This window comes from Furipterus horrens, unplaced genomic scaffold (genome assembly GCF_987537825.1).
Source record: "Furipterus horrens unplaced genomic scaffold, mFurHor1.1.pri manual_scaffold_2, whole genome shotgun sequence".
Taxonomy (NCBI): Eukaryota; Metazoa; Chordata; class Mammalia; order Chiroptera; family Furipteridae; genus Furipterus; species Furipterus horrens.
In genome coordinates, this window is record NW_028327172.1 from 9,255,649 (window position 1) to 9,270,424 (window position 14,776).

Consider the following 14,776-nt stretch of genomic DNA (forward strand, 5'->3'; position numbering starts at 1 on the left):
GGGTACCTTCGGTTTTGTTTGATGTTGGCACATTGTTTCAGGATGCCAACTTCTACGTAGTTCAGACAATAGCCTCTTGGGAGAATCTGGTTGGTGTTGTGGAGGGATATTTCCCCTGGTTGGAATAGGGTAGTGGGGAGAGTTTCCTGCCCCAACATTTCAAGAGAAACAGCACTAAAAAATAAAAACAAAATCCAACGAAGCAAACCAGAACAGGAACAGAATCATAGGTATGGGGATCATTGGGAGGGTTATCAGCTGGGAGGGGGGAGGGGGAGAAATGGGGAAATGATGCAGGGCCTAAGAAGCATAATCGGTTGGTACAAAATAGACAGGGGGAAGTTAAGAATAATATAAGAAAGGGTGAAGCCAAAGAACTTATATGCACAACCCATGGACATAAAGTAAAGGGGGTGGGATTGCTGGGGGAAGGGAGGTACTCGGCAGAGGGGAGCAAAGGGAAAAAAATTAGGACTGTGAAACAAAGAGAGCACTGGACTGAAGGTGATCACCCGGATTAAGAACCTGTTCCCTTTTGGTCCTTCTCCATCTGGAATTAGGCTATAGAACTGGGCATGAAGCCAACACACACAGAAAAACCACTGACCGAGGTTTAATCTTGGCCAGTCTAGAGAGGGGAAACTCAGTTTAGAGCAGAGTTTCTCAACCTTGGCACATTTTACAGTGGACAATCCTGTGCACTTACAAGATGTGTAGCCAGATCCCTGCCCTCTACCCACTGGGTGCCAGTAGCACCCTCCCTTCCAGTTATAACTACTAAAAATGTCTTCAGCTGTTGATAATGTATCCCATGGAGGCAAAATCACCTCTGGTTGAGAATCGTTGGTTTAAGAGTAAAGGTTCTCCCGCTTGCAGATGCATCAGAATCACTTAGTGGGATTGTTCATACAGAACGTGGGCCTCACCTCTAGATTTCCTGATCAGTAGATTTTGGGTAGAGCCCAAGAATCGACATTTCTAACAAGTTTCCAGGTGGTCCTGATGCTGCTGGTCCAAAAGCCATACTTTGAAAAGCCAGGTTTGGAGAAATAGTGGAACAAATCTTATACCCTAGAACCAAGGACGAAAATTCATAATGTGCACTCTTATGTGTGTTGTTTTACTTTAGTAGTTATAAAGTAAATTTATGGTCTAATTTATGGTAATATTTTATTTTAAAAATTTAAAAATTATATTGACATCAATATTATTTTACATCGGCTTCATGTGTATTGCATAATAGTTAGATCTTTATATAATTTACAACATGTTCTCCCCAGTAAGACTAGTACTCACCTGGCTCCACACGTAGTTATTAAAGTTATTGACTATATTCCCTGGGCTGTATTCTACATCCCCATGACTACGTTCAATTCTAGAAAGAAGGGACTTATGCCATTGTATGTTCTACAAAAGGCAAGACAGTCATTCAGGAGAGGAAGGACATTCTGACACGTGCTACAGCCTGGGTGAACCGTGACGACATTATGCTCAGTGACATAAGCCAGTCCCCAAACGACAACACTGTATGATTCCACTTATCTGAGATTAGAAGTTCAAGGAGAACGGTAGTCTGCAGTCGCTGGAGGGAGGGGCAATGGGCAGCTGTTGTTTAATGGGTACAATTTTACAAGACGAAGAAGTTCTGGAGCTGGATGGTGGTGATGCAGCACAACAATGTTAATATTCTTAAGGCCACTGAACTACGCACTTCAAATGGTTACAATGGTAAGTTTTATGTTGTATCTTTTTAAAAACACAATATAGGGGGGTGGTATTCGGTTTTACAAAACAGCCTGCAAGGTGACGCGTCCGTGCGGAAGGAGAGCGCCCATCCTAACCTCCGCGCTCACCTGCAGGTATTCGCGGGTCATTTGAAGAAACTGGCTGCCTCCCGTGCCTCTTACTCTGGGCACGTGAGCAGGAAATTAATGAAAACACTGTCAGTTACGTTCATAGAGATTTTTCAAGGCTTAAAAGACTACCTTCACTTTTCATGTGATTTTAATAATCAAAGGAAGTGTTTTATGTTTATGTATTTTAACTTCCCGGAGAAGGAAGCGTCTGGGGCAGGCGGCCGCTGCGGTCTGCACTGCCCTCTGCTGGTAGGCGATGCCAACGCGGAGACGGGCACTCCCAGCTGCCAGAGGAAAATCAGCTCACCGCTAGGGCAGCCTTTTACTTTAGAGGCACTAGGCTTTTATTTATTTTTTAATCAATTAATTTTTTTGGTTATTCTCTCACAGTTGTCTCAATTTCCCCCCCCTTTATCCTCCTCCGCCCATCCCACCCCCCACTCCCACAGTCAGTCCCCACCCTGTTGTCCACGTCCGTGGGTCATTCATACATGTTCTTTATCTAGTCCCTTCCCCTTCCACCCTGGTCACTGTCAGTCTGTTCCATGTTTCCATGCCTGTGATTCTATTTGGTTCATTAGTTTTTTATGTTCATAGATTCTTGTTATAGGTGAGATTATATGGTATCTGTCTCTCACCGACTGGCTTATTTCACCTGGCATAATATTCTCCAGTTCCACCCATTCTGTCCCAAATGTAGAAGTTCCTCCTTTCTGGCAGCGGGGTTTTAAAACAAGGCAAAAAGTGCACTTGTGGGGATTGACTGTGGGAGCAGGAGGAGAGGTTAGCTTGGTGACGGAGGGCAAAGGGGGAAATTGGGACAACTTCAACAGAATAACAATAAAAACTGAAAAATAACTTAGTGTCAAGTGTGCGCCATAAACCAAGAATGTGAAGAGCTGCCCCTTCCTTCACTTTTCCCTGTTACACTTGCCCCTGAGGTTCTATCTCCATATTCCTTCAACCATACAGCAGCCTCTAGCAGGTAAATCATAACCTGGTGACTTTAAAGATTAGAAGCACAAATACCACATGACCTCACTTATATCTGTAATCTAATGAATACAATAAATTACACTGCCAGTTTTCTATTTTAGCCTGTAAATGCTGCCCTCAAGACTGTAAAGGAGGAAAGAGGAAGGACATCTCTAAAATCAGAGAAGGAAAACTCTGACTCCAAAAAACCTCCGCTGCCTTGCGGCATACCTCTTCAGGGGAAAGGCTAAGGGAGTAAACCCCGACAGAAAATCCGGAGCCGGAGTCCCTAAGGCGGTTTGACATTGTAGTCAACACCGGCAACTCCTGCGGCGCACCTGAAGCCAAGCTGTATTGACTTTGTCTTTCCCTTGGACCCTTCAGCTGCGAAGAGAGGGGGGGTCTGCTGCATGGGCAACAGCAGACCCTCCATATCACCCTGCCCAGGCTCTGTAGCTTCAGTTTCACTTGAGAGGACACTCCAGCGTCATCGCAAGATGTCGACTCAACACGGGAGGAGACAGATACCGGTTATCAGCTCATCCGATTGGCGAAGGAAACAAGCGCCAGGGGTCTCCTCTGACGGTGGGAGAGGTCATCGCACCTCACTGGACAGCTACCGTCTAGCCATGGCTCGCCTGCCCCACTGGGTGCGTGGGGATCAGAGAGGCGCCTCTCGAAAAGTGGGCCACAAAACACCCGCACCAGTTAATTCCAAGCAAACAACAAGAAAGAAGCCTCCAGCTCTTCGCCTCGCTAGCTGGAACATCAGGACCATGTGCCCCGGACTTACTTCAGACCTTCCGTGGATCAAGGGTGCCAGGAAAACCGCTGTCATCGATAGGGAACTGGCACGACTAAACATCGACATTGCGGCTCTACAGGAGACCCGGTTGGCCGACAACGGAACTATCAGAGAAACCAACTACACCTTCTACTGGCAAGGGAAGTCTCCGGACCAACCAAGACAGCACGGTGTTGGGTTCGCTGTGAAGAACACGCTTGTTAACTCCATAGAGCCACCCACAGGAGGCACAGAGAGATTACTTACCCTCCGATTGTCAACAACTTTCGGCCCAGTCAGCATTCTTAGCGCGTATGCCCCAACCCTCTGCGCCACCACCGAAGAGAAAGAACAGTTCTACCATGCACTGGACGAAGCGTTATCCAAGATTCCCAGAAGTAACGCTCTCTATCTCCTTGGAGACTTCAACGCAAGAGTAGGAGCCGACCACATAGCCTGGCCCACCTGCCTTGGAAACTTTGGGAGAGGAAAGATCAATGAGAATGGTCAGCGACTGCTTGAGCTTTCGTGTCACCACGGCCTGTGCGTGACAAACACATTCTTCAAGTGCAAAGAGATCCACCAGGTGTCATGGAGGCACCCCCGCTCCCGCCATTGGCACCAGCTTGACCTCGTCATCACCAGAAGAACGGATATTGGCAGCACCCTCCTCACCCGCAGCTACCACAGTGCAGACTGCGACATGGACCATGCCCTCGTGGTAAGCAAGGTGCGCATAACGCCGAAGAGGTTGCACCACTCCAAGATGAAGGGTCGCCCACGCATCAACACCAGTTGTGCCAGCAACCCAGTTAAGACCCAGCAATTCATCAACAAGATGGAAGATGCACTCGGCGAGGGAGTGGCGGCAGATGACATTATCGAATCCAATTGGCCACGTCTCCGCGACGCCATATACAACTCCGCCATTATTGCTTACGGGAAGAAAGAGCGGAAGAACGCTGACTGGTACGAGGCTCACTGGGAAGAAATGGAACCCGTGATCGAGGCTAAGAGGAAGGCCCTACTGGCTTACAAGGTCACGCCCACTCCCAGTACACTTCAAGCTCTACGGGCTGCCAGGAACAAAGTCCAGAAGACCGCCCGCCACTATGCCAACACCTATTGGCTAAACCTGTGCAGAAGCATTCAGGAAGCCGCCGATATAGGCAACGCACGAGGAATGTATGAGGGTATCAAGAAGGCAACAGGCCCAATCCCCTCCAAGATCGCCCCCCTTAAGTCCAAGACAGGTGAGGTCCTCACTGACCAGGAACAGCAAATGCGGCGGTGGACTGAGCACTACCTCGAGCTGTACGCGACGAAGAACACCGTAACAGACACTGCTCTTAAAGCCATCCCAGACCTACCAGTCATGGAGGAGCTAGACACCCCACCTACTGCGGCAGAGCTCGGCAAAGCCATCGACCGCCTCGCTTGCGGGAAAGCACCAGGAAGCGACGGAATCCCTCCAGAAATCCTAAAGAGCGGGAAACCAGTCCTGCTACAGCCGCTCCACCATCTACTCTGTCTCTGCTGGAAGGAGGGTTACATCCCCCAGGATATGAGAGATGCCAACATTATCACCATGTACAAGAACAAAGGAGACCGCAGCGACTGCAACAACTACCGGGGCATCTCTCTCCTCAGCGTCGTCGGCAAAGTATTCGCCCGGGTCGCTCTTGCCCGCCTGCAGACCCTTGCTTCCCGCGTCTACCCAGAGTCCCAGTGTGGCTTCAGAGCTGGCCGCTCAACAGTGGACATGATCTTCTCCCTACGCCAGCTGCAGGAGAAGTGTCACGAGCAGCATAAACCACTCTACCTCGCCTTTACCGACCTCACGAAGGCGTTTGATCTGGTCAGTCGAAGCGGTCTCTTCAGCTTGCTACGGAAGATTGGCTGTCCACCACATCTGCTTGCTGTGGTCATGTCCTTTCACGACAACATGCACAGCACGGTGTCCTACAACGGCGCAACCTCTGAGGCCTTCCCAGTCAGCAGCGGAGTAAAGCAGGGCTGCGTCCTCACGCCTACGCTGTTCGGAATCTTCTTCTCCATGCTCCTCCAATACGCCTTTAAGGACTGCAGCGAGGGTGTCTTCATTCACACCAGATCCGATGGCAAGCTCTACAACCTGGCCCGTCTACGAGCCAAGACCAAAGTCAAAGAGGTGCTCATCCGTGAGATGCTCTTCGCCGATGACGCAGCTTTGACATCACACTCCGAAGAGGGACTCCAGCAGCTAGTCACTTGCCTTTCCCACGCATGCAAGGAGTTCGGACTAGCCATCAGCCTGACGAAGACGAATGTTATGGCTCAAGGCACGGGGACTCCCCCATGCATCACCATCGACGGATACACCCTGGAGGTTGTCAACGACTTCACTTACCTCGGGTCCACCATCTCGAGCTCTCTGTCAGTCGACTTGGAGGTCAACCGGAGAATCGCCAGGGCAGCCACAGTTATGGCCAGACTGAACCGGCGAGCGTGGAACAATTCCAGCCTCACTGAGAAAACCAGACTGCGCATCTACCAAGCCTGCGTACTCAGCACTCTCCTCTATGGCAGCGAGACGTGGACCACCTACGCAAGGCACGAAAGGAAACTCAACAGCTTCCACATGAGGTGCCTGCGACGCGTCCTGCATGTCGCCTGGCAGGATAAGGTCCCCAACACCGAGGTGCTGAAGCGAGCCAATATGAGCAGTTTGCATGCAGTTCTTAGCGAGAGACGCCTCAGGTGGCTCGGCCATGTCAAAAGAATGGATGCAGGCCGTATCCCCAAAGACCTCTACGGCGAGCTAGCAGAAGGCAAGAGGATGACAGGGCGCCCAAAACTGCGGTTCAAAGACATCTGCAAAAAGGACATGACACAATGCTCCATCAATCTCAACACATGGGAAGTTCAAGCAGACGACCGCCTAGCCTGGAGGCTCGCGGTCAGGCAAGGTACGTCACGCGCAGAGGCTGCGCGCAACGAGGAGGCGGTCCAGAAAAGATCGAGGCGGAAGCAGCGTCAGCAGCAGCAACAACGGCCATCTGCCTTCACCTGTACCAAGTGCGGCAGGGATTGTCACTCCCGAATCGGACTGCACAGCCATTCTCGGCGGTGCAGATAGACTCTCAGGAAGCTACGCCATCGTCTCTCGAGACGGACGGCTGCCGACGACGACGACGACAATAAATTAATGAACAAAATAGAGCCAGAAGCATAGGTACATGAAACAGACTGACGGCTGTCGGAAGGGAGGAGGGAGGCCTGGAAGTAAGAAGGTGAAGGAATTAGCCAAAGAACATACATGCATGACCCTTGGACAGGGGCAATAGCATGGGGATGGCCTGAGGGAGGGCGTCTGGGTGGAGGTGGGCAAAAGGGGGAAAAGTGGGTAAACTGAAAATGCATAAATATTAAAATACAATTAAAAAAAAAAAGATCAAAAGCAATGATTTCCACCCAGAATAGTGGTTGTAGAAGTAATGCACTTGATCTGCTGGAAGATGGGTGGACTCTCTAGAACAAATTCTTCTGACTCTTAATGGAAAAGTATTTTTTCATAAACATTCGGTCCCACCTAAAAAGGCCTGCTGAACCTAGAAAATGTTGAATTCCTGGACTACTCTTCAGGAGGCCAGAAAAAGATGGAAGTTGAATGTCTTCCATCTGCCTTCAGCAGGGAACTGGGTGATTTCTACTTTTAGCTGGGGAAGGGAAAGGAGGTGAGTGGGATAACGTGAAAAGGGTCATAAAGGCATAGTTTTTGAGGTAAGCCTTGAAAGTGGGTATTTGGTTGTCTATTGCTATATAACAAAATTTAGTGGCTTCACACAGTTTATCCCTCACTATTCTGTGGTCTGACTGGTCCATGGGATGATGGCCAGGAGGGAGCTCAGCTGGGCAGAATGTCTACGGAGGCTCACTCACATTTCCTACATGGAGGTGGCAGGGAGGCTGGGCTAAGCCAGGATGCTGGCAGAGCGGGGCCCTCTGTCTCTCCAAATAGTCTAATGGTGTCTCCCTTTCCATGTGGTCTCTCCAGCAGATATCTGGTCAGCTCAGGGCTCCAGAAGATTTAGGCTCCAAACTGACACTGCTTCACCTCTGCCTCATGGAATTGGTTCAGGTGAGCCACAGGGCCAGGCCAGATTCACTGTGCATTGGGACCGCACAGGGGCATGAATCCTTGGAGGGGTGGTTAATTGGGGACCGTCCTTGGAGACTGGTTACAACACTGGGTAAGAAAAAGATGCTGAGAGGTAGCAGAGAGAACAGCCTAAATAACAGCATAGAATTTCTAAAAAGTACAGAAGAACAGGCTAGTTTAAAGTGTTCAGTTTGAAAAGAAGAGTAAATGGACCCACTGGTTGGAAAGGTGACAACAGTCAGAAGGCTGACTGAGATCCTGAGTGTCAGGCTTAGCAGTTTGAATTTAATTCTGTCTGGTAGTTACCAAATCTAACTGTGCCAGGGAACCTCCTGGGGACTGCGGAATGCCAGCTCCCTCCAAATCAGCAATACAGCCTGTTGATGAGACAGAAATAACAACTTCTCAGCAGAGATTTGGCAGTGCCTCAGAGCAGGAAAGGCAAGGTTAGAATTTATTGAGAATTGGACGATGGGCTTCAGGCAGGTCCTTCACTGGAGAAGGGGAGGTCTTGATTGGGTTTGGGTAAAATCACAACACAAGCATCTAAGGTTAGCAACCAAGTAAGGTAGGCAAAGGAGTCCCATAACCTTAAGGCACAAACTATCTGTTGATGCTTTTGTTGAAGGATTGGTGAATATTTTGGAAAAATTCTATGATGGGTAATGAAGGCATTTGTCTAGGCAAGAATCACCTGGAATAGTCAAGTTTACACTAATGAAGACAGTGGTATAGTAGCTTCATATTAACGTAGAGCATAAGGCCTATAGAATGTAGATAAGTTGGTTCTTAGAACTTTGTCAAAATACAGCTTCTCAGAACTCATCTTCAGATATTCTTATTTGATGAAGCACCAGAACCTTTATTCTTAACAGTCTTTATAGAGAATTGATGCTATAAGTTGAAGGATAGTGGGCTCACATACCACCCCAAAATATTCTACTTTGATATATTTCTCTAAGATAAAGGTATTTGAAAAAAAGCAAATGCAGGAAGAAGCTTTCTCTAAACTTCGGCTGAAAAACAGACCCTCCAAAAACAACTCAATTGTCCCCTCCCTGGGAGTTTCATCAACGAGGGAAGACTAACTGTTTTTTAATTTATTTTTTAAGTATATGTTATTGATTATATTGTTACAGTAGTCCCATTTTTTTTCCCTTTGTTCCCCTCCGCCCAGTACCCCCCTTCCCTCTAGCAATCCCACCCCCTCTTATTTCATGTCCATGGGTCACGTAAGTAAGTTCTTTGGCTTCACCATTTCCTATATTATCCTTAACTTCCCCCTGTCTACTTTGTACCAACCAATTACGCTTCTTAATCCCTGCACCATTTCCCTATTTCCCCCACTTCCCTCTCCCAGCTGATACCCTCCAAATGATCCCCATACCTATGACTCTGTTCCTATTCTGATTTGCTTAGTTGGATTTTGTTTTTATCTTTTAGATTCAGTTGTTGATAGTTGTGAGTTTGTTGTCATTTTAATGTTCATAGTTTTGATCTTCTTTTTCTTAAATAAGTCCCTTTAACATTTCATATCATAATGACTTGGTGATCATGAACTCTTTTAGCTTGACCTTGTCTGGGAAGCACTTCATCTGCCCTTCCATTCTAAATGATAGCTTTGCTGGATAGAGTAATCTTGGTTGTAGGTCCTTGCTTTTCATCACATTGAATACTTCTTGTCAGTCCCTTCTTGCCAGCAGTTTCTTTGGAGGAGTCAGCTGGTAGGCACCCCTTTGTAGGTAACTCTCTGCTTTTCTCTTGCTGCTTTTAAGATTCTATCTTTATCTTTAAACTTTGGAATCTTAATTATGATGTGTGTTGGTGTAGTTCTCTCTGGGTCTAGCTTCTTTGGGACTCTCTGTGCTTCCTGGACTTGTATGTCTATTTCCTTCACAAAATTTGGGGAGTTTTCCTTCATTATTTTTCCACATAAGCTTTCAATTTCTTGCTCTTCCTCTTCTCCTTCTGGCACCCCTATGATTCAGATGTTGTCATGTTTAAAGTTGTCCCAGAAGTTCCTAAGTCTCTCCTCATTTTTTTCAACTCATGTTTCCTCATTCTGTATTGGTTGACTGTTTTTTCTTCCTTATGTTCCAATTCATTGATTGCAACCCTGGTTTTCTCCCCTTCACCATTGGTTTTGTGTGGATTTTCCTTCATTTCATGTAGCTTAGCCTTCGCTTCTTCCCTTATACATTTGCCATACTCAAGCATATCTGTCAAGCCTGTGAGCATCATTATCACCAGTGTTTTGAATTCTGCATCTGTGAGATTGGCTATCTCCACATCGCTTAGTTCTCCCACTGGATCCTTGATCCGTTCCCTCTTTGGGGCCATACTTCTCTGTCTCCTCAACTTGACAGGCTCCTGTGTTTTCCTCTGTGTCTCAGGTAGAGCAGTTGCATCTATCTGCTAAGTTGTAAGGGGTAGAACCTTAGGTATTCATCAGTATGGAGCAACCCATTTCTCCACCTCATGGCGCTGTACATTGGCAAGGGGTCTGAGGGGGAACAATGCCGAATGTCAGCACTCACCCCTTTTCCAGGCACTTCTCTCACTTCCTGTATGCAACTGGTGCCTTTCTAGCTGATGCCGTGGCCATGGATCACAGAGTGGGTGAGTCTACAGACGTTCTAGGACTGTGGGGGCTCTCTAAACAAGGGGACTGTGCTGAGAGACCAGCAGTTTCTGCTTCCACTGGTTTTCAGTCAGAAGCAGTGTGGCTTTATTTTCCCCAGTGCTGGGACCAGTCTGGTCTGGTGCTGTGAGTGCTCCCCAGGTGTCCCCCCTTACTTTTTAAAAATGTGTACTGCGTTTTATGCCAGCAGGCCACGGCCACTGCCACAGCCACCACACTGCATCCTCTCCACCTCTCCTACCTGTCTGGATGAGTATTTATTCTTTATGTCTTTGTTTGTTGTACTTTCATGCAATTTGATTTTCTGGAACTTCTGGTTGTCTCCAGTTTTGAGGTAGCTGTATTCCTTCTTAGTTGTGGAGGGAGACGCAGCATGTCTACCTATGCCTCCATCTTGGCCGGAAGTCCACTGCAGGTATTTTGTCTGCATGTCTGCCTGAATCCCAGCTATGCTCAAGGAGATGCAACACCTGTGAAAGGACTCCAGCAATCATCCAAACAAGGTAAAATGATGGTATAAACTGTGAGCTTTGAGGACATGAGTTAATTCAGTGATGCAAGGCAAGGCTTTTTGCTTCTCTATTTTCCTCATTTCTCTATGATTCTGGGTCTTCTCCAGGCTGATTTGAAGAGAACACATGTGTCCATTGCCACGTAAGGCAGACCCAGGAGAAATCCTTGAGGAAACATATCAAAGGAAAGGCAGGGAGGCTGCTGGAAGCAGGGATTCCCAGGTGCCCATGGAAGCGCAGGAGCAGAACTGGAAGCATCTTCGAGCCTGCAGGTACCTTGGTCAGTGGATATTGAGTGTTCTGGCAGGGTAGGAGTTGGCTACACAGAGAGGAGTGATTTAGAGGTTTAACCCAGAATCTCCAAGAACTTGCATTCAGAGTGAGAAAGGCCATATGACCCCCATCCAAAATTTAGGACCCCTGGGTCACCCTGACTTGAACTGTCAGCCTACCAGAGTAAAAGCCCCCAGACCTCTCAGCCTATGTGATCCTTAGTAGACGTAATCTTGATTACGTTATTCTTTGTTCCTCTCCTTCCCCTCACATTCACAGATGTTTACACAAAAAGTTCACGGAGATTAAGTTTCTCATCCAAGGTCACAGAACTACTAAGTGCCAAGGTATCTCCCAAATCCAGTCTGCCAAATCCAGCCAACGCCCGCTGGCGCTGCGGCACAACTACTCGTAGTGCCCCAGCAGGGAGGATGGCGAGCACCTGATCCCCAACCACGTGCATGTGGTGCCGCGGCGGGAGAGCGTGGTGGAGACCCACGCGGAGCTGCTGGATGAGTGGCTCAGCTACACCGACACCTGGGCGGCCTCCATCAACGCTGAGCTCTCCTTCCTCCCCAGCCTCAATGGTAAGTTCTCCACCGACTTCCAGAACGTCAAGAAGTACAGCCTGGAGCACGGGACGGTCACGGTCAGAGTGCAGGTCCGCCACAACATCTACTCTGTGAAGGCCCCCGAGGCCCCCGACTTCCACCCCGACTTCCTGCAGCACCTGCTGACCGTCAGCGACCACCTGGAGAGCAACCAGAGCCGCGAGGCCGAGTACCTGGCGGAGATGCTTGTGTTCCGCTACGGCACGCACGTCCTCACCCACGTGGAGGCCAGGGCTGCCCTGGTGCAGGAGGACCAGGTGAAGCGGAAACTGGTGGGCAGTAAGGCCGGGGAGGGGCGCAACATCACGTTGGCCGCCTCGGCCGCGTTTTTCCGCACGGTCAACGTCGGGGCCGCGGCCTCCTGGCAGGCACAGAGTCAGCTCCTGCAGGACTACGTGAAGAACACGGTGAGCTCCAGGACGCGCAGCCACGGCGGGGTGCCCTTCTACCCGGGCATCACCCTGCAGACGTGGCAGGAGGGGATCGGTAACCGGCTGGTGGCCATTGCGCCACGCCACCCAACACTAACTACTATGCGGTCAACGCGCACCCAGGCTGCCTGCGGCGCGGGGCGCCCGCCTTCAATCCCCAGGCAAAGGACCTCAAAAGGCACACATTTCTTCAAAGAGGACAAATGGATGGTTGATAGATCTATGAAAAAATGCTCAACATTACTAATCATCAGAGATGCAGATTCAAACTACAATGAGGTATCACCTCACATCTGCCAGAATGACTACCATCAATAAATCTACAAGTGCCGGTAACAACGTAGAGACAAGGAGAATGTAGCGCACTGCTGGTGGGGGTGCAGACTGGAGCAGCCGCTGTGGGAAATGGAACTGCCTTTTGACCCAGAGATCTTACTTCTTGGAATATATCCTAAGAATCCTGAAACACCAATCAGAAAGAATATATACACCCTTAAGTTCATAGCAGTGTTATTTTCCATAGTCAAAATCTGGAAATAGCGTAGTGCCAATCAATAGAAGAGTGGATAAAAATGCGGTGGTACATTTACACAATGGAATACTATGCAGCCATAAAAAGGAAGGAGATCTTACCCTTTGCGACCGCATGGATGAATCTGGAGATTATTATACTAGGTGAAATAAGCCAGTCAGTTAAAGACAAATATCATATCATCTCACTTATATGTGGAACCTAATGAGCAAAATAAACTGATGAACAAAATAGAACCAGAGGCATGAATACAGGGAAAAAACCTCACAGATGTCAGAGGGGAGGGGTTTGTGAGTGTCTGAATAAGGAAGGTGATGAGATTAGTCAAAGAACATATATGCATAACCCAAGGCCAAGGGCAAGGAGACGGGGACTGAGTGAAGGTAAGCAAAGAGGAGGAAATGAGGGATATATATAAATAGTGTCAACAATAAATTTCTTTTTTTAAAGAAAAAACATCATTGGGAAAAAATGGACTTAAGAAATAAAAGAATAAAAGAAAATGGCTTTATTTACCTAAACTCTTGGAGGATATCTTCCCTAGATATGAAATACATGGTTGTTTTCCCTGAAGCACTTTTACAATGTTCCAATGCATCATAACTTGTAGTAATGACAAATCAACTATACTTCTTATCATCGATCCCTATATAAAATGTGTCTTTCTCTCTCTGACTGCTTTGCAACATTTATTTATGCATTTATTTGTATTTTTAAAAATATGTAAGATCTTAACAAATATTTAAGTGTTTAACATAATGTTGTTATCTATAAGCACCATGTGGTACAAAAGACCTCTAAAACTCTTTCATCTTGCATAACTCTTTTTACTTTTTGAACAGAAGCTCATTATATTTTCCTCTCCACAGCCCCTGGTAAGCACAACTCCACTCTCTGCTTCTATGAGTGTCATTACTTTAAATGCCTGATCTCAGTGGAATCATGTCCTCTTTGTCCTCTAGCTCGCTGATCTGATCCTCTGCTTCATCTAACCTGCTTTGGATTCCTTCTCCTGTGTTCTTCAGTTCAGAAGTTGTATTCTTCAGTTTTTCTGGCTCTTATTGATAGTTTCTATGTTATTTTTTAAATTAATTTATTTGTTTGTTTATTTAATTTTTAGAGAGAGGGGAAAGGAGAAGGAGAGGGAGAGAAACATCACTGTGTGGTTGCCTCTCACTTGCGCCCCCAACTGGAGACCTGACGTGCAAGCTAGTCATGTGCCCTGACTGGGAATCGAACCAGCGACACTTGGCTCACAGGCCGACGCTTAACCCACTGAGCCACAGCAGCCAGGGTTTCTATGTCAGTTTTAATGCTGGTGTAGTCCTCAGTAAGTTCCATGTAGCTCCCCTGGAATTCTTTGTAGTTCCCCTGGAGCTCGTTGTAGTTTTCTCTGAGTTTGTTGAGTTGATTGAGCTTCCTTATTACCATTATTTTGAACTCCATGTCTGATAGTTTGCTTGCCTCTATTTCATCTATCACTCTTTCTGGTAATTCCTCTTTTCTTTTTGATGGGATGGTGTTTCCTCATCTCCCCATTATAGGTGGCTCTTCTTGTTTGTTTCTGCTTCTTAGATTGATCTGCTTTGACTTCCTGCTTCCGTGGTGTGACCTTTTGTGGTAGGAGTCCTGTGAGATTTAGTGGTGCAGACTCCTTGATCTCCTGAACTTGATGCTCTGGGGATGCCCTTTATGCCATTTATTTGGACTGTCTGTTAGTAGTTCTGTTTTAGTTGTTCTTGTGTTGCTCTTTGTTGAGCTGCTGCTAAAACAAAACCACCAGCCCAGGCAAGAATCCCATGCCCACAAAGATATCCCCCACCTATAATCACTGTATCAACTGCAAATGAGCCAGTATTAATGAGGATGTAAAGAGATTAAGACTGTTATAAGAAAGGAAAGACAAACAAGAGCTGACTAACTGAAAGAAAAATGATTTAGGGGAGGGGGAGGAACAATAATAGTAGCAAGTAGGGATAAGGCAATCAGAGAAAGAAAGTAAACTTTATATCATATATTA